Raw genomic sequence first — 17,433 nt, 5'->3', positions numbered from 1 at the left:
GAATCATAATGTATGTGTGAAACCTTCGATGGAGATTTGACAAATTCTAAAGTGCACTAGAAGGAGTCATTGACAAGTCGAGAGTAGAATTTGCGGGTCGAATTCTGCTTGCGTATGCGGGAACTGATAAGGAGCAAGTAGCGGCCGAGGCTTCAAGTGAAATCTCTGTAAAGTTCTGAAGCGAATGTGTTACCCTTCCTGTAGCAAACCGCAAGATTTATGTTGTTATTTAAGGTGCTCGCAATAATTTGCATTAGTTTGTGTGGGTTTGTATGGGTTCAGTGAGGAGCGGACATGCCGCAAGACTTTGTCAGCTGCAGTGTGTGTGAGTGTGACGTCAGTGGTGCCGCGCTGAGATAGGTCAGTTGTCGAGAGGGGTCGCGCACGGATAGGCTGCCGTCTGTGAGAGACAATAGGTTGAGAAAGGCGGGTGAAGAGTGTCCTGGGAACTAAGGCCCTCATTCTGACCTTGGCGGGCGGCGGAGGCCGCCCGCCAAAGTCCCGCCGTCAGGTTACCGTTCCGCGGTCGAAAGACCGCGGCGGTAATTCTGACTTTCCCGCTGGGCTGGCGGGCGGTCTCCTTCAGACCGCCAGCCAGCCCAGCGGGAAAGAGGCTTCCACGATGAAGCCGGCTCGGAATCGAGCCGGCGGAGTGGAAGCTGTGCGACGGGTGCAGTTGCACCCGTCGCGTATTTCACTGTCTGCGCAGCAGACAGTGAAATACATGTAGGGGCCCTCTTACGGGGGCCCCTGCAATGCCCATGCCAGTGGCATGGGCACTGCAGGGGCCCCCAGGGGCCCCGCGACCCCCCCTACCGCCATCCGGATCTCGGCGGTCCGACCGCCGGGATCTGGATGGCGGTAGGGGGGGTCAGAATCCCCGCGGCGGTGCAGCAAGCTGCGCCGCCGCGGAGGATTCAATGGGGCCGCGGTACACTGGCGGGACCCCGCCAGTGGTGCCGGTCCGACCGCGGCTTTACCGCCGCGGTCGGAATCCCCATTGGAGCACCGCCGGCTTGTCGGCGGTGCTCCCGCGGTCCTCCGCCCTGGCGGTCAAAGACCGCCAGGGTCAGAATGAGGGCCTAAGTCCCTTCTGATTAAATACAAAACTAACAGAGAACCACAAAAATGAATTTTGTTAAAGCATTCAAAAGTGCTCAAAAAGGAGACGTGTATATTGTTGCAACCGATGGGGAGCCTACAACACCTGAGGGTACTCCAGCTTATATAGTCATGGAAGAGAAAGGTGTTGCACCTTGTTTATGGATGAAACAGTGGCGCAAGTTAACAGAGAAAGAAGGATGTCTAGCGTTCCCAGAACATGGGACATTCAATCCAAAGGTACTAGAGAATTTGAGGTGGATGTTAAGTACACAGAAACCACCTCCGAGACCAGCTCAGTATGAGGCATTAGCGATCTGGGACTTGATGGCTCTTAAACATAGACAAGAAAGGTTACAAAGAAGACTAGGAAGGGCAGAAAATCTTATGCAGAGGCTAGGTGGGATATTGAGAACAAAATGTGGAGACGGGGAATTGTAGATGGACTAAAATTGTTCCCGGCAATAGCACAGGGAGAAGAGACACAAGGAAAGAAAGCCTCTTGTAAAACAGATAAAGACTCGAACAAATCTAAAGAGAATAAAAGATCTTGGGAGGAGGAAGATGATTCAGATGATGAGGATCTTATGGACAGATTATTACATGATTGTCCGCCACCTTATGCAGTGAGGGACAGTGCTCTGAGTACTAACATGGACCCTGGGAACCAGACGCAGGAAAAGGGAGTTACTGATACGGTACAGACTAGTGATACTGCTTCGATACAGAATGGTGTCAGTGTACCCACTGCACCAGACATACCGATACAGTTGCAGCCTCCACCGCAGATACAGAGAATCTACCCAGACGTTCCAGTACTTGAGACGACTACAAATCTGATAGTGCCGCCAGACCCGATATACACGAAGCCAAAGTTAATACAGATTGAATAAACTCCGAAATTGCTATCTCAACCACAGCCACAGCTGATACCAGGGTACAACGCTGTAGCTGGTCCATCATTAGTACCCGTTCCGGGTACATTGGAACAGACCTATGGAGTTACTGCTCCACGGAGTCTGGGTCCGGGTCAGACACCTGCCGCCATAACGTTACCAATTACTGTTGGTCCACCGGTACCATTCTATGCACAGGGCAAAACAGGCGTGTGTGATCAGGGAGTAATGACTCAAGATGTGATAAGAGGAGGGTCTATGGGAACTCCACAGATTATGGCTTCAGGAGAGCAAACAGTTCAACAGCCGAGGCCCTTAATGGACCTTAGTCCGGTGGGAGCACCACTCAAAGCCATGCGTCAAGCAGGGTTAGGAGTTTTAACTCCACAAACAATGAGTGCGAACACCTCACATTCCCCAATGATACATGCAGGAAACATTTCGTTGCAGGGTTTTACAGTCCAACAGTTAAACGAATGGTTAGAAAAGACTTATACCTCACAAAAGACTGCAGTAGTTACAGTCGAGCCAGAGAAAGAAAAACAAGACGAATACCTGAACTTTGTAAGACTAGGGGCAGAAGCTGCTGAGTTAGCGGAAGGTACAATGGGAGTAAATAGATTGGAGTCATACACGGAGGCAGAACTGAGATACCTATGCCCTAAGATTACCAAAGAAGTGGGCAAGGTGCATCAGAGATAAGCAAATCTGGCAGATAAATACAATATTGATATTGGAAACACTAAGGCCCATATTTATACTTTTTGACGCTAAACTGCGCTAACGCAGTTTAGCGTCAAAAAATTTAGCGCCGTCTAACGCCATTCTGAAGCGCCATGCGGGCGCCGTATTTATGGAATGGGAGTCATGCCCCCTTGCCCAATGGCCATGCCCAGGGGACTTATGTCCCCTGGGCATGGTCATTGGGCATAGTGGCATGTAGGGGGGCACAAATAAGGCCCCCCTATGCCACCAAAAAAAATAAAAAAATATAAAAAATTATACTTACCTGAACTTACCTGAATGTCCCTGGGGTGGGTCCCTCCATCCTTGGGTGTCCTCCTGGGGTGGGCAGGGGTGGCAGGGGGGGTCCCTGGGGGCAGGGGAGGGCACCTGTGGGCTCATTTTGAGCCCACAGGCCCCTTAACGCCTACCCTGACCCAGGCGTTAAATAGTAGCGCAAATGCGGGGTTTTTTGACCCGCCAACTCCCGGGCGTGATTTTTGCCCGGGAGTATAAATACGACGCATTTGCGTCGCCGCCATTTTTTTAGACGGGAACGCCTTCCTTGCATCTCATTAACGCAAGGAAGGCGTTCACGCAAAAAAATGACGCTATTTGCCCATACTTTGGCGCTAGACGCGTCTAACGCCAAAGTATAAATATGGCGTTCGTTTTGCGCCGAATTTGCGTCTAAAAAAACGACGCTAATTCGGCGCAAACGGAGTATAAATACGGGCCTAAACATTTGAAAAGAAGTTACAGATTAGACTTTGATTCAAAAGATTTTGAACACATGAGGTCTGTGGGAAGGAAGGCACATTTGAGAGAATTGTTGCAAAGCGCACAAATTTGGGGGGCACTGGAAAAATGGGAAGGCAGATGGGCAAAGAAAAAAGACAAGGGAAAAGGAGACAGTCCAGGGTCTAATCAAGCTAAGGCTTCACCTGATTTGGAATCAGTAAAAATATTACCTATGAGAGAAACAGCTGGGGGTGTCCTAGTTCATGTGCCATGGACCAGAGGAGACATTCTATCCTTTACTAATGATTATCCCAGATTGAGAGAGAAACCGATCGAATGGTATCAGCAAACAGATAGATTTGTGAAACTTGCGAAGTGTCTTTGGGAAGATTTGAATACATTATTTGAAATCATTGTTCCATCTGATTTGTGGCTCGAGTGCAAGAGAGGGGTAGATTGGCCGACGAAGGAGCCAGCAAGAGACAAGGTGACCAGGGCACCCTCTGAAGAGGTGATGAAGTATTATCATAAGGTGATTGAGTTTTTGAAACAAAAGGTGTTGCCGAAAGTGACTGATTGGCAGAAAATAGATAGGACCTCTCAAGAGGTTAAAGAGTCAATACATGCATATTACGAAAGATTGTTAAAGGCATCCAAACACTATAGTGGTGCTGAGACAATTGAACCAAAAGATAGGAATCATTTTGTATTTAGGTTCATCGAAGGACTGAGACCAGAAGTCTGCCAGATGATTAAGAATCATTTGATTTATTGGCAAGCTAAACCGATTGATGAGGTTTTGCAGTATGCGAAATACTCTAGTGACCAGATTGAGTTGAAACAGAAAAAGTTGAAAGAAAAGGTGATGGTGATGCAGATAAGGGCTGCACAGGCAGGAATACAGGGAAATGGAGTTCAACAGATGATACAACAACAACCGCAAATGAATGGTGTGTTTCAGACCCAATCGAGGGGTCGAGGTCGAGCGTTTGTGAACCGTGGTTCAGATATGAATAATGTTGTAATCCAAAATGATGTGCAAGGGATGAAAAAGATGTCACCATGTCACGTGTGCGGGGGCGTGGGGCACTGGAAACGGGAGTGCCCGAATATGGTGCAGGACGGTGCTGTTCAGCAAAGTACTAATGTCGGTACAGTACAAAATTCACGAGGTCCAAAAATAAGACATCAGAACCCGATTTTTCAGCACAATCTGGTACAAATGCAAGGGGTACAGCCCATGCAGCAGATGCAAATTCCGCGTTTTCAGTCAATACAAATGCAACCAGTACAGCAGCAGATTCCTATGGTGCCTAGACAGCAAATGCAATTACCAATGGCTCCGATGGGACAGCAACAGGTGATGCTTCCTCAGCAGGTCACAGGCCAGGTAACAAATCAAAATAACACTGTACAACAGTTCCCATTACGAGGTGAAAATGGCATGAATGAGGATTGGTCAGATGATAGCTCAGACAGTGAAGAGTGCAGGCTTGCAGCGTCCTTAGAGGTGGATCAGAGAGGCCCATATGTAGAAGGAAAGGTGATGGGTTATAAGGTTTCATTCCTAGTCGACACAGGAGCCACACGTTCCACAGGTAGAAGTGCAGAAGTACCAAGATTGCCTCTTTCAGGACGTACTATAAGAATGGTTGGAGTAGCAAATCAGTATCTGACTAACCCGATTACAGATCCAGTGCAAGTTGAGATCGGCAACTTTCAGGGGCTACATAGGTTTGTAGTCTGTGACTCGAGTCCAGTATCCCTACTGGGAAGAGACTTGCTGTGTAAAACAAAATGTTCAATTACCTGTTCCACTGACGGAATTGAAGTACAGACAAATAGCGATGATGAGGGAGATGAAAGTGATTTTTTAGAGGAAGAAACAGGAACAAATGAAGACTACCCTCTGATTACTCTAGTCCCGATGCATACCTTCATTGATCTGCCTGTTGAACTACAGGGAACGGTAACGGAGAAGGTGTGGGACCTGACCGGGAAAGAAGTAGGACTATTAAAAGGGGTAGAACCAGTTAAAGTCCATATAAAACCGAATGCAGTGTTCCCTCAAGTGCCACAATACCATATGACTCAAGACGTTCTCATCGAAGTATCACAAATAATTGCAGACTTTCTCAGGCAGGGAGTTTTGAAAGAAGTCCTGAGCAGTCCATGTAACTCTCCCATAATGGGTTTAAAGAAACCATGTGGAAAGGTTCGAATTGTGCAGGATTTGAGAAAAATAAATGACATTTTAATAAAATGTTGCCCTGTGGTATCCAACCCAGCAGTAATAATGTTTCAGGTCCCCTGTGATGCTGAATGGTTTACCGTAGTAGATCTATCACAAGCCTTCTTTTCGGTACCTCTTCATGAGGACAGCCAATTTTTGTTTAGTTTCAAATTCCTGGATAAGGTGTACAGTTGGTGCAGAATTCCTCAAGGGTTTTCTGAGTCACCGTCCATCTTCAATCAAACATTGAAGAAGGATTTGGAGCCACTGGTGCTGCCTTATAATTCAACTCTTGTGCAGTACATTGATGATTTGCTCATTGCGTCCAAAACTAGAGACAGTTGTAAATACGATACCATTGCATTACTGAATCATCTGGGAAAGAATAGACATAAGGGGTCACCCAGAAAGCTACAATACTGTCAAAAGGAGGTGAAATACTTTGGACATTTGATTGAAAAGGGTTCCAGGAGAATATCAAAGGAAAGAATAACAGCTGTTTTGTAAATGAACCCCCCAACAACAAAAAGAGATGTCAGGATGTTTTTGGGAATGGTGGGCTACTGTCACCACTGGATACCCAACTTCTCGATCATTTCAAAACCATTGATAAAGCTAAGAGGCAAGGAGATCAAGGATGAGCCATATACTATAACTTTGTCTAAGGAAGAACTTGAGTCATTTATGGAGTTAAGAGAATGCATGTGCAGGGCACCAGCGTTAGGAATGCCAGACTATGAGAAACCTTTTCTGTTGTTTTGTCATGAACGTGATGCTTGTTCTTTGTCTTTCTTAACACAGGTCCATGGAGATGCGAATCGCCCAGTAGCATATTTTTCAGCTACCTTGGACCCTGTCGCAGCAGCCTTACCGGGTTGTCTGCTTGCAGTTGCAGCAGTTGGTCAGAGCCTTACACAATGTAAAGGCATAGTCGTGGGATATCCCCTAACAGTAATGGTTCCACATTCAGTTGAAATTCTGCTGACTCGAACTCAAACTCAGCACATGACAAATGCACGTCTCACTAGGTATGAGACGATCATACTGGGGTCACCAAATGTCACGCTCAAGAGGTGCAGTGTATTGAACCCGGCAACTTTACTTCCTAATGAAAATACTGAAATCAAAACTGAGGAAGAATTTGAACATGATTGTCTTGAGGTAACCGGGCTGTGTACCAAACCTCGCCCAGATATTCAAGACATGCAGTTAAAAGAAAATGACTGTATCATGTTTGTCGATGGGCCCTGTTTCAGAGATCCTGCTGGAACACTGAGAGCTGGCTATGCGGTATGTACCATAGCTGGTATTATTGAGGCATCATGGCTCGAGAAAGTGTTTTCTGCACAAGTGGCAGAACTGATCGCCCTTACTAAGGCATGCCACGCAGCTGTAAATTTGAAAGTCACTATCTATACTGATAGCAGATACGGATTTGGAATTGTACATGATTTTGGCCAACTTTGGTCACAGAGAGGTTTTATGACATCATCTGGTTCTCCTGTGAAAAATGGTGAACAAATAAAGGATTTGTTACATGCGATTCAGTTACCTCTTGAAATTGCCGTGGTGAAATGCAGTGCTCACATTAAATCACAAGACTTTGTGTCCATGGGAAATGGCTATGCAGATCAAGTTGCAAGATTTTGTGCATTAAACTGTATATCGTTAAAGGACCAATGGGAATTGTTACCACAGACTGAAAATGACACATGTTTGAACCTAGCATTGCGGGTAGTTGACACATTAGATGAGTTAAAAACATTACAGAGCTGTGCAAGCAAAGAAGAGAAACACTCTTGGCAAAGAATGCAATGTGTACAAAGGGCAGATGATATATGGGTCTCAGAGGAAGGGAAGCTAGTTTTGCCAAACAGCCTTTTATCACAATTTGCCCGACTGTATCATGGACAGGCTCATCTTGGAAGAGATGCCATGATCAGGTCATTCAAAATTGATTGGTTTAACCCAAAATTCAGACATGCCGCAGAAATTACCTGCCACAGGTGCATCATCTGTCAACAGATGAATGCCGGGAAAGGAACCGTGGTAACTTTGAGCCACATTGGGAGAGCTGGAGGTCCATTCAAAAAGATGCAAATGGACTTCATTGATATGCCTGTTTGTGGGGGACAGAAGTACGTGTTGGTGATTGTGTGTTTTCAGTCACTAGATTGAGGCATATCCCACACGTAGAAATGACAGTCTTACAGTTGCAAAATTACTACTCAGGGAACTGATACCAAGGTTCGGGTTTCCGGTCTCTATAGAATCAGATAGGGGTAGACACTTCAACAACGAGGTGATTAAACTCGTGTGTGCCGCACTTAACATCGAGCAAAAGCTGCATTGTAGCTATCGCCCTGAAGCATCAGGACTAGTAGAACAAATGAATGGTACTTTGAAATCGAGAATGGCAAAAATGTGCGCAGCAACTAACATGAAATGGCCAGATGCCTTGCCTCTAGTGCTGATGTCAATGAGAAACACCCCAGACAAGCAAACGGGACTATCCCCCCATGAAATCCTCATGGGTAGAGCTATGAGATTACCAGCAGTACCTGCAAACGCGCTAGTGAATATTACGGATGATATGGTGTTGGATTACTGCAAAGGTTTGGCTGATGTGATTCGCTCTTTCTCTCACCAGGTGGAAGCTAACACATTGCCACCGATTGGCGATCCAGGCCACTCTCTACAAGCTGGTGACTGGGTGGTTGTCAAGAAGCATGTGAGAAAATTGTGTCTAGAGCTACGTTGGAAAGGGCCATATCAAGTAATCTTGACGACTACTACTGCTGTAAAGTGTGCCGGAGTTCCCAACTGGATACATGCCAGTCATATGAAAAGGGTAACATGTCCTGTTGAAGAGGAACTTGAAGTTTCCGGCACAACAACTTCAGGAAGAGAAGTCTCAGGGCCAGAGAACAGTCAAGAAGGAACTGAGACGATCGGAGAGCCCTCTGAGAACAGCCTCGTCCCTTAAGCAGTCAATGAGTTCGAGAGAGGTGACAGAGTGCCTATCTCAGTAGAGGCGGCAGGAGGATTAAATCAAGAAGAAGTTCTCCCAGAAGTAGACAAGTACGGGTTAGAACTGGAACCCGGCACAGAACCAGAAGAAGAAGAAGAAGGAGAAATTGTAGAGAGAAACCAGAACGTACCAGAATCTCCTGAATCAGCTGCAGGTCCGTCAAGATAAAACACCATATCACAAGAGGAGGGTGCTGTCCAGCGTCCTGAAAGGACACATCAAGAGAAGACGCATAGAGGTGATAATTGGCCAGATAAACCACTCCTTAAGATAAGAGACGTATCAAACGACACAATAATAGAAGAGAACGATACATCTCGAGTGGGAGATCTAAGTGAAGGAGAACAACAGGGTGAACAAAGGCTGAAAAGAAAAAGAGTTGCAAACAGAAGACATACAGTTCCTGAATGGGCGAATGCTACAACATCGGAATGGCAACAAGAATTCCTAGCATTCTGTTTTGATTGAGAAGTACCAGGCCAATACTACGGTACTTAAATGAATCTGAGGGAAGCTTGGTTAAAGTTCTGAAAATTTGAAAACTGGAAAGAGACATTATAAATTACCGAAAGTGACACTAAAACTGGATTGACTTTTAAAACCTAACTACGACAAGCTGCTAACCTGATTTGACAAAAGGAGGTCCTGGAGTGAGTGAAGACGCTGTAAATATACGCAGAAAGCAAAAGAAAATGTTAAATCATCCTCAAGTTGGTTGTTGATCTGCTATCTGATTCTATACGAAAAATGGCTTACAATAGAAGTAGTAGCAAGGGAAGTAAAGTGTGTGGTTGGCTAGAGCTTATAATAGGTGTTGTGTGTGCAGTGATAATTGTGGGAGTGATTGTAGAAATGCCATGGATAGAGAAAGAAACCATTAATGCTACTTTAAAACCGGAAACTACCACACTAACACCGTGGGAAAGATTTGAGCAGGATGCAAGACACATGCATGAGGGAACTAATGCAAAAGGGGAACTTTATACTAATGTCTTCTATCGCTTACTAAATGAGTATGTGGAAACTATGGATGCGAAAGATTGTTATGTGTGTACTAAAATTCCTTCATCTGTGCAGGAGGGAGTTACATACCATAGTCTCCCTCTTACTTACGGAATTAGCTGCAGCTTGCTACTAACAAGGTTCTACAATCAAGAGCATGTGCAATACTTTTATTCAAACTTAGATGTTGTGTTTTCTTTTGTGCCTGTGATTGAATTTTTAAACAAATTAGCTAACGAACATGATATAAAAATAGTTAGAGGATTTTTTGAGCCAACGCTTACATGTGGGACAGCCTACGCACATCGCAATAACTTGACTTGCTTATTATCACCTGTTGAGAAAAGCTTTTTAGATCATACTGATGATAGACGCACGGCATTGAAAGAAAGATTAGAAAAAGGATTAGAGAAACGCACATACGCAAATGATTATGCTTACACCGCAATCAAGACACAAGGAAAATTAGCTATAGATGCATTACACGTAGGTAGGCTTTGTATATATAGGCCAAAATCCGAGCAAGACAACCTGTTTGTGGGAACGAGTGAGTGCAGGCATGTGTTTTTGTTTCAGACTAAATGGACCTTTATGCTGAATGGACATGATCCAGCGATCCCTGGGATCTATTACATCTGTGGGCTAAATGCTTATTACCGTCTCCCTAAGGGATGGTATGGGACATGTTATTTGGGAATAGTATTCCCAAAGATTTACCAGATTGATGACTTAAAACAGATACCTAAGACGTCTGAATTTCTACATCCTAGACAAAAACGAGAATCAGTGGCGGCTGTCATTGGTGATATATTTGGAGCTATAATCCCTTCAGTAGGGGTTATCTTATCTATGAAGATACAGAAGTTGTCTACTATTGTGGATAACATGTTGACAAATTTCACAGGTGCTATACTCCTGATGGATACTGAACTTGCTGCAGAAAGAGCTATGACTCTTCAAAATCGGCTTGCTTTAGACATTCTTTTAGCTAAGAGTGGAGGAGTCTGCAAGATGCTCAATGAGCGTCATTGTTGTTCATTCATTCCAGATAACAGTAAAAATATTAGAAGTATGCTTACTAACCTTACTAGAGATAGTACAGATTTGAAGGATTTGAAAGAACTTGGGGGGTCATTCTGACCGCCGCCGGCCTGGCTGGAACCGCCAGAATACCACTGCGCGGTCAAAAGACCGCCGCGGGTATTCTGGGTTTCCCGCTGGGCTGGCGGGCGACCGCCAGAAGGCCGCCCGCCAGCCCAGCGGGAAACACCCTTCCATGAGGATGCCGGCTCCGAATGGAGCCGGCGGAGTGGAAGGGGTGCGACGGGTGCAGTTGCACCCGTCGCGATTTTCAGTGTCTGCATGGCAGACACTGAAAATCATGGTGGGGCCCTGTTACGGGGGCCCCTGCAGTGCCCATGCCATTGGCATGGGCACTGCAGGGGCCCCCAGGGGCCCCACGACACCCCATACCGCCATCCTGTTCCTGGCGGCCAAAACAAAAATGTACAAGGACATTTAACCATGGACAAAGAAGCTCATGACCCGAGAAACGTGCCAAGATGATGACGAAATCCCCGGATGTGCCACCTACGAAGAAGTCAATTATGAAAACCAATCAAAGTGTTATAAATTATCGTGGGGTGACAATTTGGAATACCTAATGTATAATTTGATAGGTTAAAGATAGTGGGGTATAGCGAATATCCAATAGAATTTTGGGGGAAGGTATTGCGAAAAGGGGATAAAAACTCATGTCACAGAAGGGTTGTTAGAATTAGGTAGGGAATGCTATTGATTCTATCCAGAAACTCTGTCACTCTGTTTGGTGATTTGAGGCGTAAATAAACCATCCTTATCCTTAGACTGTCCTTACACTTCTCCTCCTTAAGAGGGATTTGTCCCCTACCCCTTAGACGAAGTAGACTGACGGCGATCCAACTGATGTCCTGAAGACGAAGACTGATCCTGTGCGCTGACTCAATCCTTGGAGGGTAATTATGACAATGCTACTGTAATTTGTCTGTTTGCTTTTCCTTTCTAGGTACCAACTGCTGTATTTTTGAATAGAGAACAAAGTTAGATGTTTTCTAAATTGGTGTTCTAAATTATTTTGCATGAAGTCCAACATGCTGATGCTAATTAGTGGTTAGGCTAGGTGACCACCTTGACTGACGAGACTGACATTGTGCTATGCTGAACTGAGACTTACATGATATTCTATGTATTCTGATCTATGTTTACTATATGTTATGCCCTTATGTTTGTGATCTTTGCAATAATGAAATTTTATCACAGTTGCCATATTGTGACTATGCTCTTTTGCTTCTTGGTTTTCAGATTGACACTTCTACTAGTAGATTGTAATCAATAGGGAATAAAATTCATAACATTCTAACAAAGGTGTGGTTATTCATGGCTGAAAGGTCATGGCCGCGTCGACAGCTTGATTGATGTCTTATTTCAAAGTAGAATATATTGTGACGATAAATATTGATGACGTCATTGATATATTACTTGACATGTTGATCAGTTATCTAGTCCTGCGGTGTCTCACCACTGGGTCCAAAGATTAATTGGCCTAAAACGAGTCCTAATGTATATAAAATTGACATAAAGGGACGTGTTAACACATGTTTAGTCCTTTTTTATGTCCATTGAATGAACAAAAACTCTGAACTTCTTTCCCTCCTCCTGTTTCATTTCCTGTTACTTTGACAAGTAAAGTACTTGCATTTTTATAAATGTATTCAGTTAGTTTGTGTGTTATTGTTAATAAAATGGTATGTCTGCTTGTGGACGCAGGGTTTCACTTTGTACTTACGGGAATCTGTTTGGGGCTGCCTGCGGATGGCTGCATGGTGTGTCCTGGACTCTGACTTGAGAGCATTGTGGTCTTCTCACAGCATGTTCCCTGTCTATTTGATTGGCTAGGTCAGGGAGCTGGTTTCAAATGCTGCAGCGGCCATCCACTCCACAAGGATTCTGGCAGGGATCTTGTGCATTTCTCAGCATAATAGTGCACAGGACTGAAAATGCAAGGCTACACAGCTGATTGGTATGCAGCCAGGTCTCGTTCCTTGTGAGACTTTTTTGGTGAGTAGTATATATAGGAAGTTCTGGTCTTAGCACTCCTATTTCTTGTGTTTTGTGGCTTATGCCTGCCATGATTAAGGCTGCTATGGGTGCTGGTGGCAAGTGTGCACAGAAGGCTCACAATATTGAAGTAATGTAGAATGAAGATGTCCAGAGGCAAATGTGCCAGGTTTGAAGTGAATGAGGAGGTGAACACTTCACCTAACGGGAAATATTTACAGCGGAAAACTTTTCAAGACATGCTGATTCACATTTTTGCAGTTTGATCAGGCGTCTTACTTTAATGTTGCTTTTTATGCACAGTACTGTGGTGCTTCTCCTCATGATTTGCCACTCCATGAGGTTCTTAAGAAAAGTTCTTCAGAAATTGTTCTTAAGAAATGGAGAGATGTGGATAAGCAGACTGTTCCCTGCTTTCTCAAGGAGCTATACATGTTTTGGAGGGTTTTAAGGAGGGTTTTCCATCCATCCTAAAAGTTCATTGAATCCTCTATTCCATAGCGTCTGGGTCTTCCTTGTCTTCTGAAGAGGTTGTGCTGTCAGGTCCAATGGAGCACAAGGTAGAGGGTGCATTGAAGAGATTCCATGCTACGGCTAATTTTGATCTCCTCGCTAGTACCTTGTGAGAAAACATGGCTAATTGCAGAGGCCCCCTAACCTTTTGCCCCCATTTTTCACTTTTTGCTGGTGTTTTCCGGACTCTGATGGTACCCTGGGTACTGCTAACCAGTCCCAGGGCCTGTGCTCAGTATAAAATAAATATGCAAATTAGGCTAATTATAATTGCTATGTCACCCTACCTATAAGTTCCTAGTATATGGTGGGGCATGTAGGTTTAGGGACCCTAGGATAGGTAGTCTACCCATAGCTTCACTGCTGAGGTGCCCAGTCTCATTTTAAAGGTAGGCCTGCCTTGCTGGCTGCTTTTAAATCAAAGTTACATGCAAATTCGACTTTGAAATTAAAAGTACTTCCAAAGTCTTAAACTACCTTATTTTTACATGTAAGCCACCCCTAAGGTTCGGTGCCATGTAACTATAAGCAGGGATCTTATAAAAATTGTTGTATAAGCCCTGGTGAGGCAAAACAGCCAAATTTGTTTTCCCTCAATGTACTGAATGGCCTCCATAGGCGAGAATGGGGGAACTTTATTTTAATTTATAAAGTCCCCTTAAGTGTCAGATGACTCAAGTTTGGTATCAGATTAATTATTATAATAATAAATTCCACAACTTACAATTGTTGGATTTAATATAACTTGTTCAGGTTAAGAGTTTTAAAATCTACCTAAAAGTTGCCAACTTCAGTCCTCTAGTGCTCTGCTCTGATTGGCCAGCCTCTGGCAGCGTGGCCATGCTGTCTTGTTGAGGTGTGAAGTAGCCTAGGCTGAACACAAAGGAATGTGCCTGTGGGAGGAGAACTCCCCTACGCAGTTGGAGAAGCAGGAAGGGGAATGGCCTCCAATCTGGTCTTCAAAGACAGAAAAGGACACTTAGAGAAGCTCTGCACCTCCCTCACATCCTGCAACCCCAGGAAATTAGGTGTCCTCTTGTTGAGATTAGGAGAGGCCAGGAGAAGGGTGTGTTTAAGATTTTTAGCCACACCAGTGAGTGGGCTCAGCCAGATGTTACCTCCAAAAATCAGTTTCAGCCATGATGGATTTTTGGGGAATGTTGCTCCCTGGGACTGATTTTTGCCACACTTCCCAGGAAGCGGTCATAACAGTGGGAAGCACCCCGCATCTGATTGGAGAACCAGGGCCCCCCTGTTTTTCACCCAGGAGCAAGGATAAGACTGGCAGAGCTGCGCCCACACCTCAGATCCCTACCAGATTCCAACAAGGAAGAACTACAGGAGAAGAATGACTGCCCTGCTGGACCCCTGACCTGCTGGACCCCTGACCTGCATCTGGAGGACTGCACCAGCTGCACACTTGGGCTCCACCACAAGAAAGACTTTGCCTGGCTTCTACTGGTTCAAAGAGGGACTCCCTGTTTGCTACAGGTGAAAAATTGCTAACTAGAGTCCCCTGCACCAACTCCTGAAGAAACTGACCAGCTGACCACTTTCCAGTGGAGTTTTGGAGTTTGCGTCAGGTACATTCTGGGAGTTGTAGTCCGCACCCTCGAGGAGCATCTCAGAGCTTCTGAAACTTTGGAGTGAGCTGTGGACCTCCAAAGAACCTTAAAATAACATCTTGGAGAAGATCCCGAAGTTTGGAGAACTTTTTGAAAAAAGCTTCATAAAGGGCAATGCAGCACCTCTAGCCGTCTTGCCACACCCACGACCCGGCCTGACTTGCAGGTCCGTCCCAGTAAAAAAATCTCTGAAAAGGTGACTAAGTCCGAACGTAGAAAGTTGACCGGGACCTCACAGGCAGTGTATCCGAAGAGGGCTCCAAGGACGTTGGATCAAGATTCAGGTTTGCCCCGGTTGAAAGATTTTCAGCTCGAAAAAATGACTAAGTCCGAAGGTAGAAATCTCTACCGAGGGCTCCCATGATGCGTATCAGAGGAAGAGTTCCAGGAGGTCGGATTGGACGGGTGACTTGGTCTCACTGAAGAAAATCTTCAAGAAAACGACTAAGTCTGAAGGTAAACTTTTGACCGAGGCCTCCTGTGGGCTGTAGCCGAGCAGGGATCCATCGTGGTTGGCCTTAAACTTTGACTTTGCCCCGTCGAGTCCCGACCAGATGACCAGATTAGCGCTTTTCGGGCCGTATTTATACTCCGTTTGCGCCGAATTTGCGTCGTTTTTTTCGACGCAAATTCGACGCTAAACTAACGCCAACTAACGCCATATTTATACTATGGCGTTAGAGGCGTATAGCGCCAAAGTTCCCGGAATGTGCGTCATTTTTTAGCGTGAACCCCTTCCTTGCGTTAATGATATGCAAGGGAGGCGTTCCCGTCTAAAAAATGACTCCCAGGCCTTTACGTGGTATTTATACTCCCGGGCAAAAGAGACGCCCGGGAGTGGGCGTGGCTAAAAACGGCGCATTTGCGCCGCTTTTTAACGCCTGGGTCAGGCATGGCGTTAAGGGACAAGTGGGCTCAAAATGATCCCAGAGTGCCCTCCCCTGCCCCCAGGGACCCCCCCGCCACCCTTGCCCACCCCAGGAGGACACCCAAGGCTGGAGGGACCCACCCCAGGGACATTCAGGTAAGTTCAGGTAAGTATTCTTTTTTTTTTTTTAAATAATTTTTTGTGGCATAGGGGGGCCTGATTTGTGCCCCCTACATGCCACTATGCCCAATGACCATGCCCAGGGGACAGAAGTCCCCTGGGCATTGCCATTGGGCAAGGGGGCATGACTCCTATCTTTACAATGATAGGAGTCATGTTGATGGGGGATGGGCGTCGTTAAAAAATGGCGCAAGTCGGGTTAAGACGATTTTTTTGCCTCAACCTGACTTGCCCCATTTTAAGACGCCCTAACGTCATTTTTGCCCAACGCCGGCGCTGCCTGGTCTACGTGGTTTTTTTCCACGCACACCAGGCAGGGCCGGTCTGCTTGCGCCGGCTAACGCCATTCCATAAATACGGCGCCCGCATGGCGCTTCAGAATGGCGTTAGACGGCGCAAAATTTTTTGACGCTAAACTGCGTTAGCGCAGTTTAGCGTCAAAAAGTATAAATATGGGCCTTCGTTTCTGAGTGCTGAAAAGCATTAATTCTCTAAAAATTCATATCTCTGGTTCCCCTCATCCGATTTTGTTCGTTTTGGTGTCATTTTAAAGATAAAAATATAATCTATCTTTATAAATTGGTGTTGGATTTTTATTTTGTTTCGTGCATTACTGATTTAATGTTTTGTGATTTTTAAATGCTTTACACATTTGCCTCCTAAATTAAGCCTTGTCACTCGTTGCCAAGCTACCAAGAGTTGAGCTGGGTTTAATTTATTGAAACCTAACTTGACCTAAGTAGAGGTTAGTGGCCTATTGCTAAGTGTAGGTACTTACCTGCCCTTACCAAAAACCCATTTTCCAACATACCTATACTGCATACGCCTCATAGTTTCTGTTAAAAGACTTTGAAAAACTGTACGATACCATCCAGGCAAACAAGGATACAATGGCGATTCTGGCTGTGATGGAGGTCCTGTTGCTGTTTTTGTGTGATGCCACCTTGAACAATTTATGTGCTTCCATGTCCTCTGTTGGGGCTTCCATGGTTGGATGTTGTGTTATGTGGCTCAAGCCCTGGAAACTGGAAGCGAGTTAGAAAGGGGTTGTACAGAAGTTGCCATTCCTGGGTCCCAAAGCTCTTTTTGATGAGTTAAATGACATGGTGCAAGTTTCTGCCAATGGGAAAAAGATTCTCCAGGCATTGAAGCTCAATCCTGGGAAGAAATTATTTTCCAAATCTTAGGATACCAAATGCCACTTTCGTGGCTGGGCCAGAGGTCGGGGGGCCACGTTTGGCACTAACAAATCCCAACCACAGCCCCCAGTCTGGTAAGCCCACCTCCCCGCCTTCCTCCCAGTGGCAAGCTAGTGGGAAATTACTATATGGCAGTGGGGGCTCGTTTGACTTTGTTTCCTGAGCAGTGGATAGGTTTTGTGTCAGGCTAGTTTTAGAGGGGTACTGGATTCCATCTCATCATCA

The sequence above is a fragment of the Pleurodeles waltl genome, chromosome 3_1 (assembly GCF_031143425.1).
Source record: "Pleurodeles waltl isolate 20211129_DDA chromosome 3_1, aPleWal1.hap1.20221129, whole genome shotgun sequence".
NCBI lineage: Eukaryota > Metazoa > Chordata > Amphibia > Caudata > Salamandridae > Pleurodeles > Pleurodeles waltl.
The sequence above is the reverse complement of the archived record's forward strand: the minus strand, read 5'-3'. Positions refer to the sequence as shown.